Below are 16,142 nucleotides of genomic sequence, written 5' to 3'. Positions count from 1 at the left end.
CGGCAACAGAGCCCATCAGTATAAAACAAACCACCACATCTTGCTGTCCTGAATAAGATCCAGTGCATAGATTGCATATGACAAATTGCAGACAGCTTGTTTATGGCCATTTTTTTTTCTTTTTTTTTGCTTTACAAGTTAATGTGGTTATACTGCATGAAGGTTTTCTTCCAGAATGATCCCAAAGTACTTTATAAATTGTAAAGATACAAAATAGGGAAGAGTAGTAGGGGAAGTTTCACCTTTGCTGAGAAAATGAACCCTTTCTTCAGTGTTAGGAGTCTGGCAGTTATAATTGGTAAAGGACATTGGTAATAGATAACATCTGTGAACAACATCACAAAGCTTAGCTCTTCTCTAAAACAATGTGTGAATTTTTAGTAATATGTTGTGGCACACACTTGAAGGGTAGGGCCAGAGGCACTTTCTGGGTTTGAGTTTGAACCCCCTTAAGAAAAGGGATGGATTCTCATTGCATCTTTGAAACACTTGGGCCAGTGGAGGAAAAGGGAAGAAATACCCAGCAAACCTTTTCTCACATGCTGCAAAAGCTGTCTGCAGAGGGAACCATACACTGCATGCAGTTGACCAGAGATAGGGGTGTGTTATCATTTTTATTCAGTGTGTAATGCAATGTCATTTAGCTTTCCCTAAACTGATTTCTATATTCGGCATGTAAATTCCTACATAAATCCATCTCCACCGTCCTGTCAAAGACGGCTAAACACATCAGTTCATGTCATATATGGTTCCCTAAATTTTACCTGCCTTGTTACTGCTTCTTACAGGTAGCAAGTCTAAGAAATGCTTAGAATCATCAGATTTCCTCTTTCTCTGAGGTTTAAGCAGTCTGTACATTGGTAGTACTATATCAAGGGCTCTTATAGCTGCTCTTAGATCAGAGATAATCACTGAGTTCATTAAGGCCAGGCACTACGTCAGACGTGGTCTTTCAAATGAAGCAAGAAGATATCTTTTTGCAATAAAAGTAAGACAGGATTAGGTATCTGAAGTCCCAAGAGACAGTTGCATCACAAGAAAAAATGGGGAAGCAGACAGGTCCAGAGGTATCCTCTGCTGTAAACCCAGTACTGAAGGGTTTGCAGCCACTATGGGTAGAAGCTGGGAAAAATGAAACTGGATACTGAGCAAAACCAAACCCACAGCTTTCTTGGTTAGAGAGCTCATAGGTGACACAGGCAGGGTTTTTAGGTAACAGAATGCTGCAGTTATGCTCCCTGCCTGCAGGAAAACAAGGTTTCCTGCTCCTCTTATTTTTTATTTTTATTTATTTATTTATTTTCCCTGTATGTGTGCAAGATTTCCACTGCAGGGTACTTGGTTTCTGCCACTGTGTTCTCATGCTAGCATGCAAAAACCAAAACCATCTGAGACCACCTAAACCAGAAGACAGAGGAATGAGAAGTTCTTGCAAGTCCACTCTCTTTTGATTGACAGTAGTGAGGTAACTGCTGCAGAAACAGAACTCATCCGGGGGCTGGTGGGGGGTGTGGAAACAAGCAAACAGACAAACAAAATCACTGCTTCCAGAGAAGAGTGTGCATGGCCTAAATTAAAATAAATATCTCCTAAAAGGGGCACTGATGTCAAAGCAGCACAATAGCCTTATTTCATCAGTCAAGCCCAGGGGCTGCAGTTCAGCTAACTCTGGAAGCCTGCCTCCTCCAGAGGTAGGTCTAGTCATCCACCTGGCAGCTTCTGCTTTGCCCAGAGGACAGACAGCTCTGTCTGCTTACGGCCTCTCACCAAGCACACCCTTTACAAAGATACCAGCTCTTCTTTCTGCTCTGTTCCTGCTCAGTGCCCTGTGCTGCAGCAGGAAATGTTATTGCACTGGTGACATTTCCATGTGCAGCTTGACATTTCCCTTTGGAAGAAGCTACTCACTTTACAGTCCCTTTTATTTATTGTTACTTTGGCTTGTGGGCCACCATGGAGGTTACTTTAACATAGCTGTAATTAAGGATCTATGATGATAAGGTCCTTTAAGCAGATATCTGCTATTTTTATTCAACTGTAAAAATTATGTACACCCACAGGGACTGTGTAAACCATAAATACAAACACGGTCATGATCCAGAGCTCAGCAACAGTGGTGTAAGTTGGCACAAAATCACTAAATTTAGGAGAGTCTTACTGGAATAAATTAGAAGTAACTGTATATAGTATTAAATATTCTACATCTATACATTTGGAAAGATCGTACTGGGAAATTTATTTATTATTATTACTTATACATATAATAATAATAATAATAATAATAATAATAATAATAATAATAATAATAATAATAATAATTAATAATAATAATTTTTCAAGGACGGATACAGATGCTTTAAGGTCATATTCCAAGTCAGCCTGGTGAAGAAACTAGACTTTGTGAAATCTAGGTGAATGCATGGTATTTTGGATCAATACAATCAGCAGCTGGTTAGTAAAATAGCAAGATTACTAAGAATACCTATTAATTTTTTCTTTCCTTTTTCCTTCCTTTACCTGAAGGTTTAAATGGAAAAGTACAGAGATGGAAAGCAGGAAAAAATGTCAGTGTGAAACTGTTTTCATTATTTCCATTTATTTCAATACACATATATATACAGAAAATGAAAAGAAGATCTTCGAACTGAAGATTGAAGAAAACATTCGAATAAAAAAGTTGAACTTTTTCTTTCATTTGAAGACACAGCAGGAAGGAGAGGATTATTCTTTTGAGGAAATTACAGAAAATGGTATTCTGGAAATGGAAAGCCATAATGTTTCATTCTCAAATATGTCAAAATGTGGTATCGTAATAAAATTGACACTAAAACTTTATTTTTATTCAGACTACAAATTATTTTTTCATAAAAATAAAAGAAAATAAAACAAAAACGTAAAAATTTTTAACTGGTGTTAGAAATTCCTTGTAAATCCAGCTTACTAATTGTTTAGAAAAAAAAAAAGGATTAATACTTTTTATAAAGAAACATAAGAGATGGAAAATTGAATTGAAAGGGCTTAGAGGCTTTATTATATACATTTTGGAGTTATGTAATATTTCAGGTCACTTAGTTGACCTTGATTAACAGATTTAGTTTAAAACAAGAAGTGGTGCATTGCATATCACAATTATTTAGCTAGGTACAGAATTATAAAAACATTGTTCGGAAGAGATCTTTTGAGGTCTGCAGTGCGGCTGCCTATTTGCAGTAGGACAGTTGCCAGCACTGTATCAAGTCAGGCATTCCTTTATCTACCTGGTCTTGAAAGCATCCAAGGATGGAGATTACTCCAGTTTCCTGAGAGATCTATTCCAGGGCTGCAAAATCCCTAGCAAAGGACGTTTTCCCACTGCCCAGCCAGAACAGCCCAAGCTGTACCTTGCAGCTGCTCTGTTTGTTATAACAACTGTCGCTGTTAAGAAAAGTTCAGCTTTGTACAAGAAACTGACAAATTATTTTAATTCATTCACTTTGTTAATATCTCCTAATATTTTTAGAATCAATTTTAAGATTAGTAGTATTTCCACAGTCTCCTGTATCGACTATTCTTTCTGCTCATGTTCTATACATTGAATATTGCGTTAAAATAAAAGTAAAAAATGAAAATAATAATATTGTCATAAATAAAATTTTCTCCTAGTTGATTGGAAAGAATGCTTAATTGAGTATTCAAGGCAAAATTTTACTGTTATGTGAATGTTTTCAACACTTTCTGTTTGAGGCATTTCAAAGGGTTTTACAACAGATTAGTGTAAAGCAGCCAGGAAGAAATTCTCAGACTTAAGCCAATTGTTCATTTTTGGGGGAGTACAGTGACTGGGCCTTAGTCCTTGGAAAAATTACCACTGAGTACTTGTAAAGTGAAAATGACTAGAAACAAGGAAAAACTGATTCAATAGCTACTGAAAATCCTTAGACATTAAAAAAAAAAAAAAAAAAAAAGGTTGATAACATTTATCACCCTTCAATTTTTCTTTTTATTCTCTTCAGTCTAAGCTTTAGTTCTTTGAAAATATGTTCTTGGGGTTCTATGTGACACAAAGATTTTCTTTTCAAAAGTGCAAAGCCTGTAATTGAAAATTCTTATTGAAATCTTTATCCAAACCCTTTTACATCAAAGATTTGCTCTGTAGAATTTGTCAGCCTTTGGATAAGATCTAACTCTTCAGTGCCACCATTGCATTACATGTTTGGCCTTGGTATAGCTCAGAGGAGTCTGAGGCCAAATTGGGGACTCCAGATGTAATCATATTCCCATCATGATCTGATGTTTACCATTTCTATTATAACCTTGACATTAATTGTTTCTAATGGCTTACCACGAATACCAGGAATAAAAAAGGGAAAAATGTATTATTTCTCTTAAAAAGGCCATTGTACAAAACCGATCCCTTCTAATACAGTGAAAAAGGAAAAAAGAGGTCAGATTCATTTACACTTTGCTTGTCTGCAAATCTGAAATGCAATAAATACTATAATTCATTGAAATGGCAACCATAAACAAAAAACATTAAAAAAAAAACTAAACTGATGGACTAGATCACAAATACACTAAACGAATTTATAAGCAACATTTGAATGACTGCATTTCTTCTTTAAATATGCACAAAGAAAAGCATGTAAACTTGAAATAAATATTTGTTAATTTCTACCTCTTCATATTCTCCTTATAAATATATTTATATAGAGAGATCTGCCTGAAAATGCAGTATAATGATCTACTCTGAAAACACCAACTCCAGATAGTGAGAGGGGATGTGCTTAAAAAATCCCTACGTACCACCAGTAAATACATTTTGAAATTGCAGAAATAAAAGCCAACCACATCTTCCCACCTTTGATTACATTAATCAAAACAATCCTAGTGGTTCATTTTGCTCATTTCACTCTTTTGCTGCCACAGACTATTATTTTCTACTATCAGTTACAGGATCTCCACAAAAAGGGAGTTTTTCAAAAAAAAAAAAAAAATCAGTGTTTCATATATGTGGACTGTGGTTCTTGTTTGGCATGACATATATCCTCATATCCATCACCGTTTAAGGAAAAAATGGCAACTGCCTGGAAATGCAGGAAGGAAGAAACACTACACGGCAACTGGAAAAACCTCAGAAGATAAAGCCCATCCAGACCTCCAGTTTTAAAGCACTTGGAAAGAATTGCAGCTGCAATTTGTTTATGGACAATGAACAGCTACAACTGGTAAGTTCATTATGTCTTCTATGCTGAACTGAAGTTCTCCTCAACCCCTGGTGAACACTGCATGTGGCACAGTCTTCAAGGATTTTTCATTTCTGATGGCTTCCTGTCTTGTATGTAAGTACATGTCTCATCTTCTATGAAAGGTCTGCTTTTAAGGAAAAATATACATCTCTAGTAGCATATAAAAAACTGTTGCATGTTTGTCCATGAGATTATATAGGTTTCTTACAAAATAACTGGTTGAGAAAAACTTGTTTTATTCAGGACATCTAAATGATGCTGTGTTTCACATATCCAAAACTCTAGCAACATAGCTAACATTTTTGTTCATCCAGTCAAGGTCAGATTTTTATAAAGGACATAGCTCTGTCGCTCTGTCTTGTATGGTCTTTGATGCATTTTACGAAACATTTATCTGTAACACCTTCATTTTGTAATTTTTTGTGTGTGTTTTGTTATCCATTTATCTCTAAATTTCATTAAAAAAAAAAAAAGGAAAAAGGAAGAAACCTACATCTCAATTACCTAATATTACATATGTGAATGTATGTAAATTATATCATGCATATAAGATGATATTTTCCTTAGAATTTGCAGGCTGAGTTCTGTGACCCGTAAACCCTGAAACATAATTCTTGACACTGGATCAGAACACAGTTATGCTAATATTGTGTCTCTTTAGAGGCATAAAACATCTCATTTACAAGAAAGGGTATTTCTATAGGGTGCTTCACAGAAAGAGACAAGCTGCATTTCCTTGTGCCCACTGGAAAGCACAAAAATAAAACTACTGAGACTGAAACAGTAATAAAGGGGCTGTATTCATTAGCTGAGAGTCATCACTGTACCAACTACGTTCACTTGGCTTTGGGTCACCTCAGAGGGAACTCCCACCCACCTGGACCACCTCGACCATACATGAACCTGTGCTGAATGCCTTTTCCTTAAAAAATAAAGCTTCCCCCAAAACACATCTGAAAAGTCTTTTCTGAAGTTGAAGATATCAAGTGATGGAGAATACATTGTTTCCCTCAGTAGTTTGTGCCGCTGGTTAATCATCTCCTCCGTTGTGCCTAATTTCTAATTTGAATTTGTCTGGCTTCAGCTCCCAGCCATTAGTTCTTGATGTGCCTTTCCCCGCTAGATTAAAGAGCCCATTAATACCCAGCGTTTTTCCCCTGTGAAGGCGCTGATACACCGTACTGCAGTCACCTCTCAGTCTTCTTTTTAATAGGCTAAACAGATTGAGCTCTTTAAGTCTTTCTCTGTGAAGCATTTTCTCTGGACCTGAAATCATTTCCATGACTCTTTTCTGCACCTCACTCATTTTTTTAATAAACTCCTTATTTTTATTCATGCAGATGCCACAATTATATTCTGCTATCAGTCCTGTGAATGCTGAACGCTAAAATAAAATATTTTCTTCACTCATCACTTTTTCCCTACTTAAGCAGTCTAGGTTTGCATGAGCTTCTCTTGTAACTGTGCCACTCTTAAAGCCAACTTTAAGCTTATTTCCACAATGTTACCTAAATCCTTTTCAAAGTATTCAGTTTCCAGCATCCTGTGCTTCATTCTGTATCTGGGGTGCATGGTTGCTTTTTTTTCCATTTTGTTTTGTTTTGTTTTTCCCATATGTATAATTGCATTTAGAGAACCAAACACAGCAAAACAAAATATCATGGGGGCAGAGACCAGTTTACCAAGCAATCTAGATGCTTTTCTACGACTTCTTGAATATCATCAATATTTATCCCTCCTCCAGCTAATGGAAGGATAAATATTGTGTCATCTGCAAATTTTATCAGTAATGATTTTATATTTCCTTCCAGCTCCCTGTTTAAAATGTTGATGAGCATTAAGCCTTTCTCTAAACCCCTTGTATTCACTGGTGATTCTCTATTGATAACATTTTTTTATTTTTTTTTTCTCACAGCTGTCAGTTAACTAGCTCTGAAGCTAGTAGAGAAAACTGTGTGTGCTTTATTGATACTGTGAAGTGCACATTTTTAATCAAAATGGTGTGCTGAAGTAAGAAATACTATAATGGATAGCATAGTAGTAGAATTACTTTTACCAAGCAACTTGTAAGCACCTCCAAAAATGAAACTGGGTTTGCTTTATGGGACCGATTTTCCATCAGATCTTCTTTTTTTTTTTTTTTTTAATTGGTTTTGATTATATTCTCACACTTTAATTTTCTACTTGAAGAGTGTCCTGTCAAACTTTCCATTGTCTTACCCAACACTAACATTTTATTTTTTTTTCAATAGGACAATAGTGCTATCTTTCTAGATTTTTTTTTTTTTAATTCCCAAAACTATTACAAATTCATATCAACAGAAAGATGGTTGCTTAAGGCCCACCCTCAGGATCTTTAGATGAGAATTTCGGACCCTATTGGTTTGTAAACAGCTATGCCTGGAAATAATATTTCTCTATCTTCCTTAGTTACTATTGGACTGAAAAATACTTCGTTGACCTCATCTTATACAAGTGTTTTATAATGCTTCTTTCAAATATGAAAGCTAATATTTCATAGAAAATGTCTCTTTTTTTTGTGCAACCTTATTATCATTTTGTCTGTTACCATTTAGTAATAGGAATATTCCTCTCTTACTACACTTGAGAAATTCTCTTTTTTATTGTTCAGAGCGCTGCAAACTACGGAATTTTTCCTTGAGGCCTTTATGAATTTTCTGTGCTTCTTAACTTTTATTCCAGATAAACCAGTATACTGATAATTGGGATATTCAGTTAATACGTTTTTAGCATCTGTTGTACCTGGTTCTGTTGAAGTTCAGTTTCCTGCAAGCACGGGGGATGTCCCCAGGGTTGACACATTCTGGATGTACTGCTTTCAAGCTTTTCACTTGTTAATAATTTACTTTGAATAAATATTGTAACATGTAAAAGAGTAGGAGTTTTGACTGCGATGCTTCTATAATGCAAAACATGTTCTAAAATAAAATACGATTAAAAATGCCTGGATTCCTTATAGTTAGCAATCCTCTTTTTATTTCTATTTCTGACCAAACTTTCATCTCACATCTAAAAACCTTTTCCTACTCAAAAAAATAAAGACAAAAAATTTGTGAATTAACATTTTTTGATGGGGCACAATGAGTTTGTGCTACTGGAAACAGCCATCTGTAAAGCTCTCTGGAAACCTAAAACTGACATTTTGACATTTTGCAAAAAACAGCCTCGGTCTCTGGCCCAGATGTCAACTTGGTTTGGTAAATAGGAAACATCTCCAGATCCCTACATGGCTCTCATTCCTCATCATCCTTTCTTCCCTTGGAGATTACATATAAATAATAATAAAAAATAAATACTAAGAATATTGGCATTAGTTGGCAGCCCAAAAGCAGAAACAGCTCTGTATGGTATAATGAACATTATATTGATAAACATGTTGAAAATATGGCCATTTGCACAATAATTTGACCCCTCGTATTATTATTATCACATTTCCCTAATCTTGCAATGCAGCAAATCAAAGCCTGTCCTGCAATATCAGTTCTTGGGCCTGGGTATTTAGGATGTTTGGGATGTCTTTATTTTGCTGTGGTAATTTCTTACACTTTTGTCTTTGCCCCAGCAAAACATTCATCTTTTTGACAGGGGTGGGAGGAGGTAAAATAAAAAAACTGCTGAGAAACCCTATCCCTAATTCTCAAATATGCACAAAAACACGTGAATTGTAGTCTGAGTAGGCATTAATTATAGCTATTTGAAATGCTTGCATGGTACTTATTTCCCTATGTGCATACATGTGCATATTTATTTGTATCTGCATGTATTTGTATACATATACATAAAAATATGTACATGAATATAAATACAGATTGAGTGTGCATCAATCTGATCACTCTCTCTCCTTATCTCTCTCCTTCTGTACCTGCATACACTATTGGGAATTCTATTTTTTCTTTTATTGGTTAAAATGACCCATATATATTTATTACTTAAATGTATATTCAGATATAACTAGTTTCACATCTGTTTACCAGATTATTATTATTATTTTTTAATCAATTATGCTTCTTATGCTTCTTAGATTTCCTAGGGAAGATTAGAAAACCTAGCTATCTTCCAGACTGTCCTGATCCATACGAAGGCCTGTCTGAAGGACTGCAAGAAAGTGGCTCACATTGGTAAAATATCAAGTGAAAGGATTTGAAATGGTCAGTGGGGGAACAAGGGCGGGAGGTATCTGCCATTTTACCTCTCAGAGTCTCTCCTTATATTTTTCCTCTTTACATTCTCAACTTTAACATGGCTTGAACTTTTGTGGAAAACCTATGCAAAGTGGGATCTTGCCGCACAGATCATGTGATAAATGGTATGCCTCTCAGGAACGTAAATCTGTGCTGGTGCATCTTGATGTAGAATTGGTGCTGATGCTAACATGTCAGTTTCCCAAATGCTTCAGAGTCCTTTGGGCTTGCCATGAAGGTAAGGATTTATCTTCTAATCTCAGAACCACTTTCCTCCGTCTGGATTAGCCATGAGCAGGCAAGTCATTAACATTTATGAACTGGGGATTAATAACACTCCAGAGCATATTATGTGGTCTGTTTATCCCCTGACCAGCCCCTTAATCTATGCCTGAGATAGAAAGTAAATTGGTAGCATAAACCCCTACTCACTTGGAAGCTTCACAGAATCACAGCATTTCTGAGGTTGGGAGAGACCTCTGGAGACTGCCCAGTCCAACCCACCTGCTCAAATTAGGGTCACCCACAGATAATTTCTCAGAGCCATGTCCAGTCATGGTTTGAGTATGTCCGTGGATGGAAACTCCATGATTTCGCTGGGCTACTTGTTGCAGAGTTAAAACACGCTTACCATTAAAATTTCTTCTCTCTTTTTTTTTTTTTTAAATAGAGTTTCCTGTATTTCCCCTAAGATATTGATACACATTACTTAGATCCCCTTAAGCCTTCTCTTCTCCAGGCTGAAAAAACCCAGTTCTCTAAGCATCTCTGGTATAACAGATGCTTCAGTCCCTTCATCATCTCTGTGGCTATTTGCAGGACTTGGTCTGGTATGTACGTATCTTTCTTGTACTGGGGAGCCCAGAACTGGACCCAGCACCCTAGAAGATCAGTTTTGAGTAGATAGGAAGGATCATCTCCCCCAGCCTGCTTGTGAGATTTTTCCTAATGCAGTCCTGCATGCTCTTGGTGTTTGCTGAAAGGCACATAGCCAGTCCCTGTTCAACTCGATATCATAGAATCATAGAATCATAGAATCGTAGAATATCCCGAGTTGGAAGGGACCCATAAGGATCATCAAGTCCAACTCCTGGCACCGCACAGGTCTGCCCAAAAGTTTAGACCATGTGACTAAGTGCATAGTCTAATCTCTTCTTAAATTCAGACAGGCTTGGTGCAGTGATTACTTCCCTGGGGAGCCTGTTCCAGTGTGCAACCACCCTCTCGGTGAAGAACCTCTTCGTGATGTCCAGCCTAAACTTCCCCTGCCTCAGCTTAACACCGTTCCTGCGGGTCCTGTCACTGGTGATAACAGAGAACAGGTCACCTGCCTTTCCACTCCCCTTCGTGTGGAAGTTGTAGTTTGCGATGAGGTCCCCCCTCAGCCTCCTCTTCTCCAGGCTGAACAGGCCCAGTGACCTCAGCCGCTCCTCATATGTCTTCCCCTCTAGGCCCTTCACCATCTTCGTAGCCCTCCTCTGGACACTCTCCAACAGTTTTACACCCTTTTTGTACTGTGGTGCCCAGAACTGCACACAGTACTCGAGGTGAGGCCGCACCAGCACAGAGTAGAGTGGGACAATCACTTCCCTCGACTGACTAGCAATGCCGTGCTTGATGCACCCCAGGATACGGTTGGCCCTCCTGGCTGCCAGGGCACACTGCTGGCTCATATTCAACTTGCTGTCAACCACAACCCCCAGATCCCTCTCTGCGGGGCTGCTCTCCAGCGTCTTGTCGCCCAGTCTGTACGTATAGCCAGGGTTGCCCAAGTGCAGGCCCTGGCACCTGCTTTTGTTAAACTTCATGTGGTTGGTGATCGTCCAGCTCTCCACTAGGAGATATACTAGGACCCCCAAATCCTTCTCTGCAAAGCTGTTTTGCGACCAATTGATCCTCAGCCTGTAGTGAGTGGTACATGAGGCTGTTCCTCCCCAGGTGGAGGACTTTGCTCTTCACCTTTCTGAACTTCATAAGGTTGTTGTCAGCCTATTTCTCCAGCCTGTCAAAGTCTGGCTGAATGGCACGACACCTATATGTTGTGTCAGCCACTTCCGCCAATTTTCTATCATGGGCAAACTTGGTGAGGCTGCACTATCCCATTATTCAATTAAATGATATTTTAAGCAGTATTGACCACATTATTGACGGGTATAGTGGTATAGTCCACTACCAACTGGCCTCCATGGACTTCAGTGATCACAAATACTTTACGAGCAGCAGTTTAGCCAGTTTTCAGAAACATCATTGTCTCTTTAAGCAACTCATACTTCTTCAGTTTATCAATGAGGATGTTATGTGAGACAGTGTCAAAAGTATTGCGAAAGTCAAGATAAACAATATCCACAGCTCTCCCCTCATCCACCAAGCAATTTATTTATTTATTTATTTATTTAAAATCACAGAAAATTATCAGGCTTGTCAGGCATGATTTCTCCTTTGTAAAACCATGCTGACTACTTCCAGTAATCTTCTTGTCCTTCACAGGACTGTTTTTCAGGATTATTTGTTCCAGCACACCCACAACAACAGATGTGAGGCTGACCAGCCTGCAGCTCCCTGAATCCTCCTGGTAACTCTTCCTGAAGATAGGAGTGATGTTTGCTTCCTCAGGGACCACCCTCAGACACCATGATCCTTCAGATATTGAGAGTGGTTTTACATTGACACATACTCTCTATATTCCTCACAGGCTGCCTGACCATGCATGCACAAGTTGTACACTTGCTTTCCATATACGAGTTTTGTCAGAAGTCTCTGATATCCATGCAGGTGTCCTTCCACCTTTGCTTGATTTCCTGCTAGCTGGGATGGACCATGCTAGATCTTGGAAGGGGTGACCCCTGAAAATCAACCAGGTCTCCCGGACCCACCTTCACTCCAGTGTTGTACCCTAAGAGATTCTTCCAAGTAAGTCCTTGAACAGATCAAAGTCTGTGTATCTCAAGTCTAGGCTTGTGATCCTTCTGTTTTTTCCTTGTTACTTCCTCTCAGGGTCCTAAACTCCACTGTCCCATGGTCACTACAGCTGATCTACTCCCAGTTCTCACTGGTTTATGCATCGTGCTATTCCTCTGCTGGTGTCTGCCTCTCTGAGCTGTCAATCTTACAAACAACAAATGGTAAGTACTGAGTTCTCTCCCAAATCTGAGATAGTATTGAGGAAACTAGAATAAACCTGATCCAAAGGATATGGAGGTAAATGCAATTTCCAGACTTCATGCTGTACAGTGTTGTGGCTTAACCGTGGCAGGCAACTGAGCACCACAAGGCCGCTTTCTCACTCTCCCCAGGTGGGATGGGGGAGAAAATGAGAAAGGTAAAGAACTTTCTGGCTGAAACTAAAGACAGTTTAATAGGTAAAGTGAAAGCTGTGCATGCAAGCAAAGCAAAACAATGAATTTGTTTGCTTTTTTTTTTTTTTTTTTGCATTGGCAAGCAGATGTTCATCCACTACCAGGAGAGCAGGGCTCACCATGCATAACAGTATTCGGAAGACAAACACTATTACTCTGAATGCCCCCTCCTCCCTCCTCATTTATCTCACCTTTTATTGCTGAGCATGACTTCATGTGGTATGGAATATCCCTTGTTCATCAAAAATCATATGAACACAGCATCATATGAGTCTCTATGAAGAAAATGAACACCATCCCAGCAAAGCCCTGACAAGTTTTACACTCATCTGATGAAGCATTTTGAAGAAAAAATAGAGAACATCAAATTAAACCAGTATAAGACAAATTCAAGTCTAACAAATGAAGGGTACTTTGATTGTAAACACTAAAAGCTGCTGAGCTGTGGAACTCCATGTTGCAGGATTATTTGGAGTTGAAATGTCTGTACAGGTTCAGAAAAGGCCCTTCATGAAAGAATAAGCCATCAAAGCTAATACAGAAAAAGACAACCCCTTATATTAGAAATCTCTGCACTGCAAGCTGCAGTTAGTATTGGAGGAGTGTACTGACAAAATGCCATTGTATGTTTACCTTGTCACCCACCAATAGTCAGTATTAGAGAGAGGATACTGGACTCCAGCATGCCAAAATATTGTCACACAGGACTCTGAAGTAAGCTTCTAAGGTGTTTTGAGCAAAACATCTGAAATGACCAGAAGAGGTTTTGATGGAATTGCAATATACCTCTCACTAATTCTTTTTAAGAAATCTCTCATACTTTGATGTTATGAGTCAAAGACCAGGCTGCCCAGGGAAGTGGTGCAATTGCCATCCCCGAAGGTATTTAAGAGATGTGTGGATGTGGCACATAGCAACATGATTTAGTGGTGGCTTGGTAGTGTCAGGTTGATGCTTGGACTTGATGATCTTAAGGGTCTTTTCTAACCTAAATGATTCTATGATTCTGTGATCTTGTAGACAGATCAATTTATTATGGCACTGCTCACCAAATTTACAAAGTGCTTCATACTTGTTAAAAGGATCAGACTTCTTAAAAAGTCTTTTCTTCAGGTGTTTTTAAGACACCTCACCCATCATTACAGTCTGTTCTCAGCAGAATGGAAAGGTAAAAAGTGCTACTACCTACATCAAACATCAAGAGTAAATATGATGGGAGAAGTTTAATCTTGGCATTTATATAGGTATAAAAGAAAGAAACTATTCCATCCTGAAGTGGCTTGTTGGTTTTCCTGTTAGTGTTTCTTTTATGTAAGTAATTTTGTAGGTCCAGATTAATTTCTAGTGCAGGCTATGAAAAGCTCTGCATCAACAGAAGGGATAGATTTGTTGGGTAATCTTTTTTATTCCAGTCAATGATAAGGCCAGCACTTTACTCACTGTTTCTCTTTGTGAGTTAATACACAGTATTGGATTTCCTCTTTGTATTTTCATTCTTCTATTGTGTAGGCATTTTTTTTTTTTTGGTTTTGTTGGTTTCCTCAGGGGATGAGGCAAAGGTGTCATTACTAATATAGCCTTCTAAAAACAACTTTTCAAAAAAATCCTTAAATGAAAGTGTATTCCCCCCTTGTGTTGAGCAACATTTTGTGACTAATAATTTTTGTTGTATTGTTATACAGGTTATTGGAATGATTAATAGCTGGGAGACAACATGTAATTGCAATGATGTAAATCAGAACTAGACTGAGAAAGAAGAAGAGAAGAGAGAAAGTACAGAAAAGAGAAGAGGAAAAGGACAGTGGCAACGATAACAATGGAGCATATTTTCCATCGTTTTGAATCACACATATTCTTCTATTAACAAATAAGTTTTTATGTGCTTTTATGTGAATCCAAAATCATCACAGGGCAGATCTGTATTATTATAACTGAGATCAGAATCAGGATCATGCTACAAGAGGAGGGAAGAACACATCGTCTTCTACACAGAGACTCTTGTTCTGCCTGATCTGTTGGCTGAGGATAGGAGTGACATTTTCATTTGTATTTAATATGTACTAACTGGTAAAACTAAATCTGTCTGAAGCTTCTGAAACTGACACTGTTGCCTGGCAATTCATGCAGTTATCTGGCATTGTAAGCTTTAAGTGACAGAGTAACAGTCTGATTTCTGTTATAAGGTACCAAGAAGAGTGTGGGTTCTGGTCCAGCACTACAGCACTGGGTATTCAGGAATAAAGCAATATAAAGATTGTTAAGTTTTGGGAAGTATAATGGAAAAAAGAACCAAAGTAAAATATCCAGAACCTTTCATGTCTTCATCCTTCTCTTTAAATAAATAAATTAAATTAAATTAGTCTTTTGTGAATAAATGCTACAGCTCAGCCCTGTGCAGTAAGAAGGGAGATGTTCTATCATGTTGAAGCCTCAAAGAAATACTCATGAGGGGAAAAAATATTGTGGAACATCCCACTTTTGCTTCTCCTGCATAAATAATTCAACCTAAGGACAATTAGCATTTGAAGAGTATTTTCTTGTCATATCAAGGACCACTTCAGAAGCCAAATGATATTTACAAGTCCTACTACAATGGGGAACACAGTGGGACAAAGGAAAATATTTCGATTCAGTAAGTAAAATCCTTTATTTAAAGGCCATCTACAAAAGAGACAATGATCTTTGCTCTTGGACACCTACTAGCCATTAATGGGAAAGTTCCTCTGAAAACATACACACGCACTTACAACTTGGGCTCTAATGAGGGCTTTGCTGTTTGATGACGACACATCTGGCATGCTTTCAGAACTCTGCAGTCCCAATTATAAAGCTGTCCAGCAGGAAAACCCATTACAGATCTGAGCTGCCAGACCTTCGAAATGAGGTTGAAGAGAAAAAAAAAAAAAAAAAAAAAAAAAAAAGGAGACAAAGGAAATGGGTTAAAGTTAAAAAAAAAAAAAAAAAAACTAAAATGTAAAATGCCTTTAAAGAAAAGTTGTTCCTACAGCCCCTATAAAGTGACACAGCTAATTTGTGCCTTCAAAGATCTAAAGAGCCTGCTAGCTGCAGGTGGCAAAGAGGTTACTTCTGGCGTGGACTGTGGGCATCAGATAACCTAACACAGAAAACTTCTGTCCCCCATGGAAAAGTTAATGAGATCATCTCTTTTAGGATCCCCTAAAAGAGTTCCTTCAACCTCACCCCATCCACATCTCATTCTCTGAGCCTCTGAGCCAAACAAAAAGTGCCTGGTTAAGTTTAATTGGCCAACCAATGCTTTGATAGCTGATAGGTTTTTTTTTTTTTTTTTTTCCCATTGCCCTTGGAGTTACTCAGTGTAGCAGAATTAGGTCAACTTG

This window comes from Anser brachyrhynchus (assembly GCF_964034855.1).
Source record: "Anser brachyrhynchus genome assembly, chromosome: Z".
Classification (NCBI taxonomy): domain Eukaryota; kingdom Metazoa; phylum Chordata; class Aves; order Anseriformes; family Anatidae; genus Anser; species Anser brachyrhynchus.
This window is presented reverse-complemented; position numbering follows the sequence as displayed.